This window comes from Mesocricetus auratus, unplaced genomic scaffold (assembly GCF_017639785.1).
Source record: "Mesocricetus auratus isolate SY011 unplaced genomic scaffold, BCM_Maur_2.0 Super-Scaffold_100004, whole genome shotgun sequence".
NCBI lineage: Eukaryota > Metazoa > Chordata > Mammalia > Rodentia > Cricetidae > Mesocricetus > Mesocricetus auratus.
The window spans coordinates 22,957,514-22,974,901 of record NW_024429189.1 but is presented as its reverse complement, the minus strand read 5'-3'; the positions used below and the strand labels follow the sequence as shown (position 1 = coordinate 22,974,901).

The 17,388-nt window shown below is 40.3% G+C and overlaps 1 non-coding gene across 1 annotated transcript; it reads left to right on the top strand.

Moving 5' to 3' along the window:
- The first annotated feature begins 9,780 nt into the window (after window positions 1-9,780).
- Window positions 9,781-9,907, top strand: LOC121140599. Its single transcript, XR_005877523.1, has one exon. It is a non-coding gene; the product is annotated as a small nucleolar RNA SNORA40 (small nucleolar RNA).
- The last annotated feature ends 7,481 nt before the right edge of the window (window positions 9,908-17,388 follow it).

The window sequence follows — 17,388 nt, the reverse complement described above, 5'->3', positions numbered from 1 at the left end:
TTCTATTTCATTAGGGGTTATACGTCTGTTTAGACAGTTTATCTGTTCTTGATTTAGTTTTGGCAAGTGATATCTATCCAGGAAATTGTCCATTTCCTTTAAATTTTCAAATTTTGTGGAGTACAGATTTTCAAAGTATGCCCTGATGATTCTCTGGATTTCCTCAGAGTCCGTTGTTATGTCCCCTTTTTCATCCCTGATTTTGTTAATTAGCATGCTCTCTCTCTGTCTTTTGGTTAGTATGGACAGAGGTTTATCTATTTTGTTGATTTTCTCAAAGAACCAACTCTTTGTTTCATTGATTCTTCTCAGTGTTTTCCTGGTTTCTACTTGATTGATTTCAGCCCTCAATTTGATTATTTCCTGGCGTCTGCTCCTCCTGGGGGAGTTTGCTTCTTTTTGTTCTAGAACATTCAGCTGTGCTATTAATTCTCTAGTATGACTGTTCTCCAGTTTTTTTCATGTGGGCACTTAGTGCTATAAACTTTCCTCTCAGCACTGCTTTCAAAGTGTCCCATAAGTTTGTGTATGTTGTGTCTTCATTCTCATTGCAATTGAGGAAGTCTTTAATTTCTTTTTTTATTTGTTCCTTTACCCAGGGATGGTGCAATTGTGCATTGTTCAATCTCCATGAGTTTGTAGGGTTTCTGTGATTTGTGTTATCATTGAATTCTAATGTTAATGCATGGTGGTCTGATAAGATGCAGGGGGTTATTCCAATTTTTTTGTATCTGTGGAGATTTGCTATGTTTCCTATTATGTGGTCAATTTTAGAGAAGGTTCCCTTTGTATTCAGGTGGAATGTTCTATAGATGTCTGTTAAACCCAGTTGGGTCATAACTTCTATTAGTTCTTTTGTTTCTTTGTTAAGTTTCTGTCAGGAGGTCCTGTCTAGTGGTGAGAGCGGAGTGTTGAAGTCTCCTACTACTAGTGTGTGAGATTTTATGTGCATTTTGAGCTTTAGTAATGTGTCTTTCACGAATGTAGGTGCCTTTGTATTTGGGGCGTAGATGTTTAAAATTCAGACTTCGTCTTGATGTATTTTTCCTTTGATGAATATGAAGTGTCCTTCTTCATCTCTTTTGATTGATTTTAATTTGAAGTCTAATTTGTTAGATATTAAGTTTGCTACACCTGCTTTTTTCTTGGGACCGTTTGATTGGAAGATCTTTTCCCAACCCTTTACTCTGAGATAACGTCTGTCTTTGATGTTGAGATGTATTTCTTGTATGCAGCAGAAGGAATGGTTCTGCCTTCGTATCCATTCTGCTAGTCTGTGTCTTTTTATAGGCAAGTTGAGGCCGTTGACATTGAGGGATATTAATGACCATTGATTGATGATCCTTGTTTGTGCTTGATTTATTGTTAGTGAAGATATTTTGTGTAGTTTCTCCTCCCTTTTTCTTTTGGTGTTTTGTAAAGTGGGATTATATATTGCCTGTGTCTTTGTGAATGTAGTTATCTTCCTTGGATCTAGGTTTTCCTTCTAGCATTTTCTGTAGAGCTGGATTCATGGATACGTATTGTTTAAATCTGGCTTTGTCATGGAATATTTTGTTTTCTCCATCTATGGTAATTGAGAGCTTTGCTGGATATAGTAGTCTGGGCTGGCATCCTTGTTCCCTTAGCATTTGTAGGACATCTGTCCAGGATCTTCTGGCTTTCATCGTTTCCATTGAGAAGTCAGGAGTAATTTGGATAGGTCTGCCTTTGTATGTTACTTGGCCTTTTTCTTTAGTTGCTCTTAATATTTTCTCTTTACTCTGTAGGTTTGATGTTTTGATTATTATATGGCGAGGTGACTTCTTTTTCTGGTCCAGCCTATTTGGTGTACTGTAAGATTCTTGTATTTTCATAGGCATATCTTTCTTTAGGTTAGGGAAGTTTTCTTCTATCATTTTGTTGAATATGTTTTCTGTACCTTTGAGTTGTATTTCTTCGCCTTCTTCTATACCTATTTTTCTCAGGTTTGGCTTCTTCACGGTGTCCCATATTTCCTGGATATTTTGTGTTAAGGATTTGTTGGTTTTGAGATTTTCTTTGGTTGATGACTCTATATCCTCTAATGAGTCTTCAATACCTGAGATTCTCTCTTCTATCTCTTGTATTCTATTGGTGATACTTGCATCTGTAGTTCCTAATCGTTTACCCAGCTTTTCTATTTCCAGCATCCCTTCATTCTGTGTTTTCTTTATCGTTTCTATTTCAGCTTTTAATCCTTCAACTGTTTGAGTTGTTTCCTTAATTTTTTTGGTTGTTTTTTCTTGGTGCTCTTTAGATTCGTTGAGAGATTTGTTTATTTCTTGAATTTTCCCCCCATTTAATGGATTTTTTGTTTGGTTTTTCTTCTATTTCTTTAAGGGATTTCCTTGTTTCTTCTTTGAGGGTCTCCATCATCTTCATGAAATAATTTTTAAGGTCTGTCTCCTCTTCTTCATCTATGTAGTGCTTTTCGGGTCTTGCTGGCGTTGGATCCCTAGATTCTGGTGGGGTCATGTTGGTGTTTCTATTGCTGAGTGAGCTCTTATTCTGTCTTCTTCCCATCTTCTTCCAGTGGGTGCTGGTGGGGTCTTTCCGTCTCCATTGGTCTCCTTCCTTCCTGCAGCTGAAGCTGGGGATGCTGACACGGAATTTGGGGTCTGGAAGGGCAGATGTCTTTCCTGAAGCTGGACTCGCTGGAGTTGGGGTCTTGGAAGGGCTGATGTCTTTCCTGTGTGGGCGGGTCTTCTGGATGCCAGGAGCGGCCCCGGAAGATTAAGGGGATGGGTGTTGGGCGGTCGGTCCCCGCCGGAGACCCAATCTCACCTGTAGCTGGACTTGCTGGGGTTGGGGTCTTGGAAGGGCCAACTGTAAGGTTTTTAATTATGTCTGGACTGTATATAAATTGATAGGTATATTTATTGAAGATCTCTATTTTAAGTTTCCTTTTCACAATGAGAATTACAGAAAACATAATCCCAACAATTAATAATATTTGAAATCTTGGTTTATTACATTTTACCTTCTGCAAGATTATGTACTTATAAACTATATGTCTATCCCACCTGTGATTATGTTTTCTTTTAATGTACTTAGTACAAAATTGGCTTATAAGTTCATGTAAACTAAAGTTGCTAACTTGGCCCAGTTTCATCTTGACTCACAGTATAACTAAAGGTTTAAGGATCAAAATAATGATAAAAGACAAAGCATATTTACTCAATATGACTACAAAGATAAAACAAATAGAAATGGCAAAATGTCTTAATATTTCTTTGAGGCATTTAACATAAAGAGATAAGTGGTCACTGTTGCATTCCAGAACCCTACATGTGAATGTATTCTAAGACAAGTGGCCACTGTCTATCCCAAGGTCTGGAACAGCACTATGGTGAATTTTGTCAGATAGGGAGTCATAGTATCTGAATCTTTCCTAGGGAAACTGATTATATTTGGAACACAGTGACACAAAGGCAACATATTATTTTAAATTCCATTATTCAATTAAAAACTTGTGATAGAGGTATGAAGTGTGACCAACCCAAAGAAAAAGAAGCTAAGATATATAACAAAAGTTGCTATTGAAAATCTTTTGTGTCAGACATTACAGACTTCAAAGTTGCTGTTATAAGTGTGTTTCAGAAGCTAAATGAAACCTTGCTTAAGGATGTAAAAGAAATTGTGGCAACAACTCTTTATCAAATAGGCATACCATAAAGGAAAAACTGTTGTACCCTTCCCCCATGGGGGTCTGTTGACCGCTTGTTACTAGGGGCTTTTAGCAAAACATTTCTCATCCCCTCCTCCCAGTAAGGCCTGCTGTTTATTGGCTAAATGCTAATTCCTGGTTTTGGCCCACCCTTTGCTGGAGGGCCCTGGGAATGTAGGCTTCTGACTGTGGTGTTTTTCCACCATACCTGACTTTGGTATATAAGGCTCTACCCTTGTAAAAATGAATGCCATTCTCCTTGTAAGAATGAGCCACTGTCTTTGTCTTTATTTTCATCCTTAGCCCTTAGCCTTGGATCACTGTGAAGTATGGTAGCAATGTAGTTGCTAAACACACGGGCAGCTCGCTACAGATGGAGGTCCCACCAAGATCAGAAAAGAAGAACAACTGAATGCTGGCCAGCAAGTAAGGTAGGAGGGTGTATTTGGATAGGGATACCAAGTTTAGGGTACTGAGTTAGGCCCCAGAAGGTGGGTCAGCCCCCATAGAGGGGTGATTTAAAAAGTTAGGCCCTAGAAGGTGGGTCAGCCCCCATAGAGGAGTGATTTAAAAGGTTAGGCCCCAGTTGGTGGGTCAGCCCCTGTAGAGGGGTGGTTTAGAGTTAGGCTCCAGCCCTGACTTGACCCATTGGTGTCAAAATTGTCTGGGAATTCCTGAGAGCCCATCCCCACAGAAAGCCAGCCAGCATTCTTCTTAAGGTTAGGAGTGAAATATTAGGTATGGGTGCTGCTAATTCATACCCTCTTTTGGAGGACCATTTGATACAATTGATACAATGCCAGGGCACAATTATCAGACATAAGACAGCTAAGGACTTCTTAAAAACTATACATAAAGTCAGCCCTTGGTTTTTGGTCTCTGGTGATCTTAATTCCCTTGATTGGAACCAGCTTAGAGTGGACCTACAAAGAACTTTACATAATGAAGGGCCAAATGCCATACCAATTGTTGTCTTTTCTCTGTGGCGTCTTAAGGGTGTGCTTATTAGTGATAATAAGGGAACAGGTCAGGAAGACTAAGGATGCCTTCACAGAGGCCTAAGACCTAGAGTCTGTCAGAACAATTCAAACTTCCAGTGCTTCCCTTTCTGAGTCCTCTCCCTCTTCTTCAGGGGGATGAAACTGAGGAACTTAGATCAATTCAAACTTCTAATGTTTCTTCCTCTGAGTCTTCTCCCTCTACTTCAGGGAATGAGATGGAGGAAGGCGAAAAGCCTCGGCTTGAGAAAGGTGTCCACAAATTAAAAAACAAGTTTAAAAATGCTCCCTTGAGCCACGCCCACCTGCCTGTAATCTTGAACATTCCAATTCTCTCTGTCTTCCTTCAGCCCCTCCTGAAATGCATAAGGGCAGTTAATCCTCAAGGCCAGAGTCAGAGAGAATATTCCCCTCTCAACTTTAAGGATATAAAACAGTTAAAGGAGGCAGTTATGGCTTATGGGCCTCATGCCCCTTTCACTCTGGCTGTTTTTTAATCCTTTTCAGCCTTAAATTATACCTCCAGTGATTGGCAACAATTATGTCATGCTACATTGTCTGGGGGAGATTATTTGATCTGGAGGGATGCATACCAAGAACTGTGTAACCAGACAGCACAGAGCAACGTGGCTGCCAGTTTTCCTGGTAGGAATTTAGAGATGCTTACTGGCACAGGAGCCTATGCAACTCTGGGCAAACAAATTCTTTACGAAGCAGCTGAGTTTGTGGACCGGGTCCTACAACTTGCAGGTCATATATTTGGGGATATTGATAATGCTATGCCTTTAGTAAGACAATTAGCAGCTTACAGGGCATAGGCATAGCAAAGTCACCTAGTAAAAGTTCCTGTCTATTAACTTGGAAAGAGAACAAGGGACACTCTGGTATATTTCAGCCCTTTATCTTGCCACCTGATATTCACCTCTGCTTACTCTGGTGGAAAAGTAAAACATGTTAAGAGCCACTGTTTACAGGCTTTTGCTTATATGGGGGTCCTAAAATGAATTAAGATTGATAATGGCCCCACCTATGTCAGCAGACGTTTCAATCACTTTTGTCTAGATTTTCATATCTCCCCCAAAACCAAAATTCCCTACAACCCCCAAGGACAGGCTATTGTGGAATATGCTCATTGCATTTTGAAAGCCTATTTACCTAAAATAAAGAAGTGGGATCTTGAGGGCCACCTTGGCTCCCCTCATTCTACTCTATCATTTATTCTCTATATCTTAAATTTTTTAATTGCGGATGCTTCTGGCAACTCTGCAGCAGATCGTCATTGGCGGCCTGCTGTACAGCAAAAACCTCTAGTTAAGTGGAAAGACCTGACCTCGGGTCTTTGGAGAGGAGGACCACATCCGGTTTTGGTTTGGGCCCAGGGGTCTGATGTGTTTTCCCACAAGATAGTGAGTACCCAATTTGGGTTCCAGAGTGTTGTGTGTGCTCTGTTCCTGCTGATACTCATCAGCCGCCTATAGACTTATTAGGCTTTAATGAGGAGCCTGCCTGTCCTGATGCCAGCAGGTCTTCAGTGTCAGATGTATCTAGCTATAATAAGCCCCCACCATAGTCTAGGAAAGGCAGCCCTCAGGATGGATTTGCCTGCTTGGACATTTGCTATATTCAATAACACTCACTCGGGAGAAATGTTTAATTATCTCCTCCAGGAATGCCGCTTGAGAAGCTGTTGATCAGCCTTGTTGGTCCATTTTCCAGGTGTTATGCCTATTCCAATGGAACACTCAAGAGAGAACCAACTCTTCCTCACATGACACAGGAGAGACTTTGACATCACAGCGGCTGCAGTTTCTTACTTCCCTATCTCTTAGCCAGTTGCCACGGTAGGCATGCTGGATAAACCCCCAGGGGAGGATGCCTCTACCTTAAGTTCCCAAATTTATACTAATTACAATTGGGCACTTTAAATCTTAATTAACAAATGGACTTAATTGGCTATTCTGAGATCAGGATTCCTCCCTTTTGGGAGACCCCCTCTTAATGGGACTGCAACAGACAGGTATATTACTTGAGAAACAGAGTGGGTCACTAGCCCTTGGGATTATGACCCTGGGCAACACAGTCTTTAGCCCTAGTTTGCCATATGGAAAGGCCACAAGCCCAGTGCCATTTTCTTACAGAGCAGATCATACTTTCCTTGTCAACAGACAACCCCTCAGTGCAGGCCTGGTTGAACCAGCAAGACAAATGAGTTATCAATGACAGGTATGTTCCGGAGGACATCTATCAACCTAAGACAGAGGGTTTGTGAGGCCTGGACAGACTTCTCATTGATGAGTAAGATAGATGTTAATGTCCTGGGCAACCTAAGCCAGATGCTCATTTTAAAAATTTATATATAAAAGGCGGATTTGTTACACCCTTCCCCCATGGGCGTCTGTTGACTGCTTGTTACTAGGGGCTTTTAGTAAAACATTTCTCATTCCCTCCTCCCAGTAAGGCCTGCATGCAAGTTCCTGTTTATTGTCTAAAAGCTAATTCCTGGTTTTGGCCCACCCTTTGCTGGAGGGCCCTAGGAAGGTAGGCTTCTGACCTTGGTGTTTTTCCACCATACCTGACTTTGGTATATAAGGCTCTACCCTTGTAAAAATGAATGCCATTCTCCTTGTAAGAATGAGCCGCTGTCTTTGTCTTTATTTTCATCCTTAGCCCTTAGCCTCTGATTGTTGTGAAGTATGGTAGCACTGTAGTTGCTAAACACACCGGCAGCTCGCTACAAAAAAACAAAGAGGAAATTTTTCAGAAAAAGAGGTGGATGGGAAGTTCCATAGAAATTCTGCAACTGAAAACAATAGTAATTAATAAAAAAATTCTGTAGATGGGATCAATTCTAGCTTATACAGGCATAAGAAAGAATCAAACAACATTTAAATAGATGGATAGAAATTATGCTATATGGACAAAGAAGTGGAAATGAAGAAAAATTAATTAGCAAGAAGTCATGATTTTGAGATGGCAGGGGGCACAAGAGATGTTGGAGTGGGAAGACGGATGGGGGAGATGAAGTACAGTACTCAGGTATGAAATGCTTTTAAGAGGGTAAATTTTAAAATAAAATTGAGTAGAGCCTCAAGGAATATAGCACAAGATGAACTATGTCCATGCATATACATGGGGGACGTAATTAGAAGAGGGAATGAGGGAAATGGACAAAAAACAATCAAGGAAATAATTGTCAAAATTTCTAAATGATTGCATTCAAAGGACTGCATGAGCTACTCCATTAACTCCATCCTAGTTTCAAACAGCATAAAGAAAGTGTACACAGCAAAAACACTGAAAAACAAGGAAAAACACTTCAAAATAGGAAGAAAAGTATGACTAAATCAATTGTCTCCCCAAAATTAGAAAACCAAAACACTGCCCCAATTTTTTGAAGCCCCTATAATCCTGATACCCAGCAAAAATATTACACTTGTTCACTGAACTGTGCCTTCCCAAATTCATGTCTTAATAGTCCTAATCCCCCATGGGATTGTTTGAGGTTTTAGGAAATTTTTTTAGGTACATCAGGAACAAACTTGGAAAAAAAAAAAAAGGAAAGGAGATAAGTTGTTCTTTCTCAATAGTTAAAACTTTCATGCTTGAAAGGACACCATTAACTTTTTTGGGAACCTGTTCCCCATGCTGGATTACCTCGTTCAGTCTTGAAGCAAGGAGAGGAGCTTTGTCCTGCCTCAACTTGATGTCCTATGCCTTGTTCAAGCTCATGGGAGGCCTGCCCCTTTCTGAATAGAAATGAGAAATAGTGGAAGGGGAGGGGGATGGATGGGAAGCAGGGGGTGAGGCGACCAACCTTGAAGAGAGGAGGATAAGGAAAGCTGTGGTTGGTATGCAAAATAAATGAAAAAATTGATAAATAAACATAAAATTAAATTAAAAGGAAGTATAAAGGAAACTCAAGACAAAAACACTTGCAAAGTTACAGCCCTGAGCGTTGATTTGTATCTAGGATACTCAAAGAATTACATTAAGAAGTAAAATGACATTCCAATTAAAAATGGGAGATAAAGTCTGAATAGATAATTCTGTAACCAAGCTATACAAATGGCTCATAAATACATAAAAACCTACTGGGCATCATTGACCTTCAGAAAAATTCAAGTCAAAAGGAAACCCTAAGATAAATGGAAACATATGTGCACACAAAAACTTATACTCAAGTTTTTGCTGCTACATTATTCATAGCAGATATATAAATATAGCTCAAATGTTTACTACTGGCTGATATCCAGAGTGTGGAATAGACATTTGAAGAAATATGTCTTTGATATTACTACAACAAGATACCTTCTTGAACCTTTAGTTCACACTACATGACTCCATACGTGAGACTCTCACAATGTGCCAATCAATAGCTAGAAAAGGATAGTGATTACTGTGGTTTGATTGGCGGGTGGTGAGTTGGTAACATGGAAGTATGGTGAGATATTTATTGTTTATGATTTACTAAAGCTTGCCTGAGGATTCAGAAAATAAAGTCAGCTACTGGCCATAGAAGCCAGGCACACACCTTTAATCCCAGCAGCCAGAAGCTAGGAGGTGGTGGTACACACTCAGGATAAAGAGGTAGACTCTATCTGTGAGTCCAAGGCCACCCACATCTACACAAGACTGAACAGTCAGTCTAAAAGAGAATTGCAGCTCACACCTCTAATCCCAGCATTAGGGAAGTATATGATAGAAGCAAGGTCTCAGGGAGGCTTTTCATTCTCTAGCCACACAGAAGATGGAATATTCATGTTCTCCAGCCCCACCCAGGAGAGACAGTAGTTTGAGACTAGGTGAGAGCTCATTGAGACAGGACCAGCCCATTCAGCCTGAGGTAGAGGAAAGAAGCTAGTAGCTGGCTGCTTTGCTTTTCTGATATTCATCTTGAAGCTTGAATCCCAATATCAGTCTCTGGGTCATTTATTTTTTTGTGTTACATGGAAGTGGCTGGAACAAAATTGAAAAAGGTGAATGAAAATGATCAGTACATTGTGTTAATAATTACACAAGTCTGTAAATAAACTAAATGTCATAGTTGAACCTTTACCAGTGGATAGGTCATACTGCAATAAAACCATTTATTACAGTACTTAGGTGTGTTTTTGTTCAACTGGCAGACAAATTCAGTCAAGACAGGTTCAATACAAATCCTTTCTTGACACCCAGAATTCACTACTCACTCTGAGTTTTGATGCATACAAGAAGGAATATGAAACATAAAAAAATAAATAAAAATACTTCTTAAAAAAATCACACAAAGTGCTAAATAAGCCGAGATCTCCACTGAGTAAAGAGAACATGAAAGCAGAAAATAAACATCTTCGCTATCAGAGTCCCCAGTCTCTCCCCTATACACCACCTATGGAATTCTTCTTTCCTCTAAGGCATGCAAACTTGTCTATTACATGTGATCTCTGATAACTCTGTTTTCCTAATCAGTTACCTTGCAGAATTCTCATAGAAAGAACAAAATAACACCTGGGAGGGATGTAAATTGGTGGCAGACAAGATTAGCATACTGGAATGTCAATGTTTCATATTATTTTCTTCCATGATAAACAGCTGTTGATTAGGCAATATAGTTAATTTCAAAGCCAGAATGGATCTAGTTTAGGAAATAGATAGCAGGATAAAAGACAGGAGGAAGTGAATAGTCATGTTAGAAAAAAGACCTGCTCATTTTCCCCCTCTATCTTTTTAATTTTTGAGATTATAATTTAATTACAATATTCCTCCTTCCAAACCGTCTTTTATATCCACCTCTGCTCTCCTTCAAATTCATGCATTCTTTTTCAACTAATTATTATTATGTACACATATATATATATATCATATGTATATGTATTCCTAAATACAACCTGTTCAGTCTGTATAATGTTACTTGCAAGTACATTTCCAGAGCTGACTATTTGGCATTGGTGTGATTTACCCTGGGGAAGACCACCTGTCCCACCTTTCCTAGTTGCCTGTAGTCTTTTGTGGAGGACTGAGGCTTCCTTGGCTATTGCCATTTGAGTCTGGAATGCTCCTTGGTATCATCCTTGTTCATCTCATGTTTAGGTAGCCGTGTTGATGAGACTTATCGATGTAGCTTCTGACATTACCAGGAGACCATTATGCAGCAAACTCCCTGATCCTCTCATTGTTAAAATCTTTCAGCTCTCTCTTCTGCAATGCTCCCTGAGCCTTAGGAGTGGCATGTTAGATAGCTGTAATCAATAGGACTGAGCTCCACAACTCTGCATTTTGATTGGTTGTGGTTTTCTGTAGTGGCCTCTGTATGTAGCAAAGAGAAGTTTCCTTGTTGAGACGTGAGGGGGGGAAATATTTATAGACTGGTGATTATGCTGGCAATTGGTGGATGAGAAAATACACAGAAACATAAGGTAAAAGAAAATATGTAAGAGGTTCTTCTAAACACGCATACCACAACTCTCCCAAAATAATAACCACAGTCATCTATAAAGCTACTGCTCTATGCCCGTGCTGTATCAGATGGTCTCACAATCTTACATACATTATTCACTTAAACTACTCCCTCCCTCTGCAAAATAAAGCCCACACTAAAAGCCTGACACACCCTTAAGTCATCAAAACTGTCTTCCTCCCGGTGTGTAGCATCCGTGCCCCTCTGTGTCAGAGGGGGGAGGAAACTCAAAAGCCTCACTAGTTACTCGCTGGCCTTCAACCAGGGTGCTTTTGCGTTTTCTGTCCTCTGGGCTTTGTCCTTCCTCCCCATCCCCGTTTGCTCATACTCTGCTTCTGCCTCTTCTACTCCTCCACCAGCTGTTTTCCTCTGCCACCCTATCACCAAAATGCAACTTCCAGAAGTCCTTTGCAAGTCCAGATTCTACTTTGTACAGCTGACATTGGTTTTGAATGCCCAACATGTACTGACTGGGCTTGTTTTGTACAGCTAACACTGTTTTTCGGGAACAGTATACTTACTGGGTAGTGTTTTGTACAGCTAGCATTGTTTTTGAATACATAGCACATACTAATCAGTTTCTACCTTGAGTCCTTCTGGGCATGACTCGTTAATGTCAGGAACCCGGTCTTCAGTTACCATTCTATGCCTGGCATCAGAACACCAGGTCTGAAAACAGAACTTAAAAAGGACTTAAAGACTCATTGCAAAGATATTATTATAGCATACCTATGAGAGGGAAATACTGGTTTGCATTCCAGTATTCACACAGAATGTACTTTGTGAAATGGGTCTGGAAAAAAACTTTAACTGCCATTTCATTTCAGGCAGTGCCCAAAATAGTACCTCAGCCTCCCAAAATCACATGTTGTCTGCCATCAGAACATATGAAATACCATGGAAGAAGATAGTGTGCCTTCTGTTGAATTTAAAATTGTGATTTAAAGAGGGAAGATTTGGAATAAAGAATTTATGAATTAAAAATAAATCAGGGGAAAGGGGAGGAGCAGAAGATTTTCATATTCTCAACTGTTTCAGGGGAAAGTGGGAATTAGGTATGCACAGAGGTAGGGAATGGACTTTGGAACATGTGCTTCAGCCTGTCTGTACCACTATTCATACCAAAGAGCTTCAGAGTTTCATGGTAAATCCATGATATTATGAATCAAGGCTTCCAGCAAAATCATTTGTCAGTAATTGAAAGAGAGAGAGGAAGGGAAAGAGAAATAGGGAGGGACAAGGAAAGGGAGGGAGAGAGAGACAGACTGAGAGAGAGTGTGGTGAAGACTAATAGGAAGCAGGCAAGTTTTAGGAGGAATGATCAGAGATAAAAACCAAATAACTTTAAATCCAATCTATTGTTTTAAATATTTTGCTTCTACTAATTTTTACGGCATAATTTCTCTGGAAAAGAGTGGCTTCCTTCTAGTCCCAGCCAGTCAGGATCATCTGAGGACAGGCCTGGACTAAGTGCTCAGTGAAGAAAAAAACCCTAAAGTTGAAAGGCCAGAGTCTGGCCCTATTGTCATTAGCTTTGCAGACATGATGGCCTTCCTGAAAAACTTTTCTAAGGCTACAGGTCAACGTTGCTGCTAGACACATAAAAATCAAAGACCCAAAATCTTGCCATTTGTTTGGAATTTAACAAAAGCTACTTCACTTGCTTATCATAACTTCTTTGCCTTTTTTTTTTTTGGTTTTTCAAGACAGGGTTTCCCTGTGGCTTTGGAGGCTGTCCTGGAACTCACTCGGTAGACCAGGCTGGTCTCGAACTCACGGTGATCCGCCTGCCTCTGCCTCCCGAGTGCTGGGATTAAAGGCGTGCACCACCAATGCCCAGCACTTTGCCTTTTAATATAACTGCCTTTCTGAAATGTAGTCAAACAATAAATTTTTAAAACTATATGAAAGTGTGAATAGTTTTTTTAAAATACAGTCCACACTTTGCGTTCCCCATCATTGTGAGTCAACCCTATTAATTTAAGAGTATAACTAGAAATAAAAATAAAAACAGCCATGTTCACTTTCACATTTCTTTGGAACTTCCTCTCCTTCTATGATTTTTTTCGTGTATTTCTTATAGTCACTTTTTAAATATTTATTAAATTTAAAACAATCTTATTTTGCATAACAATCCCAGTTCCCTCTCCCTGTTGTTCTCCCATTCCCCTCATCATTTCCCCATCCTACCCACCATCCATTCATCCAAGAGGGTGAGGCCTCCCAGGGGGTCATAAAAGACTGTCACATCATTTGGGGCAGGGTCTAGGCCCTCCCCCATGTGTCTGGACTGAGAGAGTATCCCTCTATGGGGAATGGGCTTCAAAAAGCCCATTCAAGCACAAGACATAAATACTGGTTCCACTGCCAGTGACCAAAAAAACTGCCAAAGCCTCCCCTATAGACATCCATGTTCTAGTTAGGTCTAGTTAGGTCTCATACTGGTTCCCCAGCTGGCAGTCCGGAGTCCCTGAGCTCCCACTTGCTCAGGTCAGCTGTTTAGGTGGATTTCCCCAGCATGATCTTGACCCTTTTTTTTCCCTAGATTTTTTAAAAAATTTAAATTAGAAACAATATTATTTTAAATATCAATCCCAGTTCCCTGTCCCTCCCATCTTCCCATGCCCACCACCAACCCCCATCCCATACCCCTTCACATCATTTGGGGCAGGGTCTAGGCCCTCCCCTTGTGTCTAGATTGAGAGAGTATCCCTCTAAGTGGAATGGGCTCCCAAAGTCCATTCATGCACTAGGGATAAATACTGTTCCACTACCAGAGGTCTCATAGAATGCCCAGGCCTGCTAACTGACACCCACTTCAGGGGGCCTGGTTGAGATTTCCCAGCTGTCAGTCTGGGGACAATGAGCTCCCCCTAGTCAGGTCAGCTGTTTCTGTGGGGTTGCTCAGCCTGTTAACCCCTTTTCTAATGACTCCCACAACTGGATTCCAGGAGTTCTGCTCAGTGTTTAGCTGTGAATCTCTGCTGCTGCTTCTATCAACTACTGGATGAAGGTTCTATGGTAGCATTTAAAGTAGTCATCAATCTTATTATGGAGGAAGTTCATTTAAGGTACCCTCTCCACTGTTGCTTAGATTCTTAGTTGGGTTCATCCTTGTGGATTCCTGAACATTTCCCTAATGCCAGGTTGCTCATTAAGCCCATAAAGGCTCCCTCTATCAAGGTATCTCTTCCCTTGATCTCCTCCTCTGTTCTTCCCCCAACTCATCCTTCCTGATCCCTCATGTTCTCCTCTCCCCTCCCCTTTTCCTGTCCTCTTTCTTCTCTCTCCCTCCCTCTTTTCCTCTCTCCCTCTCCTTCCTTCACTCCCTTCCTCCCTCCGACTCCTTGTATGATTTAAGTACTCTTCCATTTCAGAGAAGATCGGGATCATTACATACCCTGGGAAAGGGTCTCCTCTGCCAACAGCACTGCAGTTACACGTCTATGTTTCTAGAAGATGCTGAAGCCATGCTGCTCATTCCTTACTGCTCTGATACCGCAGAGGTAAGTGTGTGGATAGTGTGAAAACCATAGTTTGAACAAGGAGTAAAACAGCAACAACAAAGTCACCCACATAGTCTATTTTGAGACTCTGTTCTTATTTGAAATGTCTCTGTCTTGCTCTGAAACTGAAAATAAAAGATGATCAAAGTTAGTTTCATCATAGAAGTCTTTTAAAATAACTGTAATGCTAATTAAAAGTTCTCTTGTTACTGCCAGAAAACTAGCTCTTGAAGTATGGGTCTTATTTACTGAGATGGAATAGAAAAGTATGTACGTCCTGCCTCATTGGTAAATGCACTTACTGGATATGTTTGCAATAACTACTCACTCCTTTTTTCTGGGAATAGCCTCAGTTCACATCCTTGTCTCATATCTACGTCCCTCCTCATAGCGCAGCAAATGTCGACTCTGGTCAGCTGCCAGGCAGCGCACTGAATGGGCAAGCCGATTCTCTCAGAATTTTAAAATGAGTCACACAAGGTTGCTCTGTTTGGCATTTCATCTTTGAAAATAAGCACTTCTGTATGCCTGAATCACAACTTTCAAGATGAAGCTCATAATCCCTGCCTACATGATGAAGGCTTGGAAATATGGAATATTGCTTCTGTAGTTACTTAGATCTGAAATGTTTCCCCAAAGACTCAGATGGTAAGGCTTGGTTGCTCACTGATAAACTATTAGAAAGTGATTGGTTCTTAAAGGCTCTCACCTAATCAATGGACTAATCCCCTGATGGATTCAGATGTGATGGATTAATAATATTATTGAGAGGTGGAAGAAAGTAGCAATTGGGGCCTAAGTAAAGGAAGTAACTTCCCTGCAAAGACACACTTTAACCCTTGCTCCTTTCTCCTACCCTGCTTCCCTGCTTCCCTGCTTCCCTGCTTCCTGGATCACTTGCTGCCATGAAGGGATCCCCTCCACCCTCTGCATGATGCGATGCCTCACCACAGGCCCAGAGCAACAAGACCAAGTGACCATGGAATAAACCCTCAGAAGCTGATATAAAATGAACCTGTCTTTGTTCTAATTGTTCCTACCAGCTATTTGTCACAGCAGCAGGTACTACTGACAAAGCAAAACTAATACAGTCTCTAAACTAACAGCTGAATGGGTGTTTTGTTGTTTGGGATTATTATTTTATCAAGCCATTCTTTTGGGGTGGATTCAACCATGTATTTATGATTTGCATTTCTCAAAGGAATTCTTTAATTTTATGCAGAGACAACATGAGGTTTAGATGAAAGGATTAAATTTAAAAACAATGACATGAATTTATATCATGTGTCACATATACTACACATAAAATGCAGATTACATATAATACATATTCAGCAAATTCACCCAGAACACTCTCATGTTGCAGATGATTAAAAAAGATGCTGGAGTGCTCGAGCTGAGCTTCACAGAGGCATTGTTGAAATCCTTAACCATGGTCTCGTGTTCCCCACTGTTGTGTTTCACACAACACAGGTAATGTTAGTGTGGTGCACACAGGAGACGGCTAGCAAGATCAACATGTGAAAACATATCATCACCATAAAACCCTTATCCTGACAATGCCTCCTAATTCTGTGTTGCTACTGATAAGTTTCTCTAGTTTTAGGCTTGTCTACTGAGAACCATCACTGTCTTCTACCATGCCATTTATATTTTAATTTTAAAGAAGTCTTAATTTCTTTGCCCTTGCTGGAGTGTAAATCGTTATCAGCTATTTTTACAGCTTAAACCCATCATCTCTTACTTGTTACTGAGCAAAAGCTTGCTGATCTTAACAATGGGCATTCTGTCTTACAGCACCTGCACAGTAGGACTCCCATCAAGCTCCTGTCTACTCCCCCATCCCCACGGTGTATCAGACAAACATGTCACTCTGTACCTGGTTTTTAAGCACAGAGAATCATACATACCACAGGCCTTCACACTGAATATGACTTCTCATAGCAATACACTTCCCTTTCTCTGTATGGTTGACTCCATGTCATTTGTGGCACACATTAAATTTGAATGCTTTCCTCCAACCACTCAGTCTAAATCTAGATACTCTGTCATGTTTGCATGAGTTATTGCCTGCTGGCATGGTATTTATTATAGATGGCTATTGGTTATTATCCCTTACCATTCTGGGAAAAATCGATAAAAATAAGAATCTGTCTGTCTTAGCCTTTGATGTTCCCTAGAACCTAGACCAGTGCTAATGCTTAATTAGAATTCAAGTACTGCTGGATTAAACTAGTATTAAATTATTTATTTTTAACTGTCCTCTACCTGGGAATTCTTTCAAAACTTAGTTTTAGACAAAATGTGAACACTCTTCTAGAGAAGTGCATCTGAAAACACCCTTCCCACTACACTAGCTCATCAAGAATCCTGATGAAGCATTAACAAATATCCTTGAATTAATAAACAAGTCAGATGGAGTCATGTTATTTTTATATGCAAGTTATTAAAGCATTTTACATCAGAAGTTCATGTATAAAAATGAGTTTATTATCTGTGGTCTGGGTAGAACTCTGACTATGCATGCTATCAGTCCTTCTTGGTCTCTTTATTCAATATACTCTGACAAGTGTTTATGATCCCAAGTTACCAAACAACTTTAGTTGCACTATTCAACCCAGTGCATGCAAGTGTATCAGTTTATTCAATTCCAAAGATTATTCCCAAGGCAACAATGCAGAGACCTATGTCTGGTTAGAGTGCCAAAAATAAGTGACCAACGAGCACTCTCAGTCTTAAATGTAACATTTGTTCCTCACA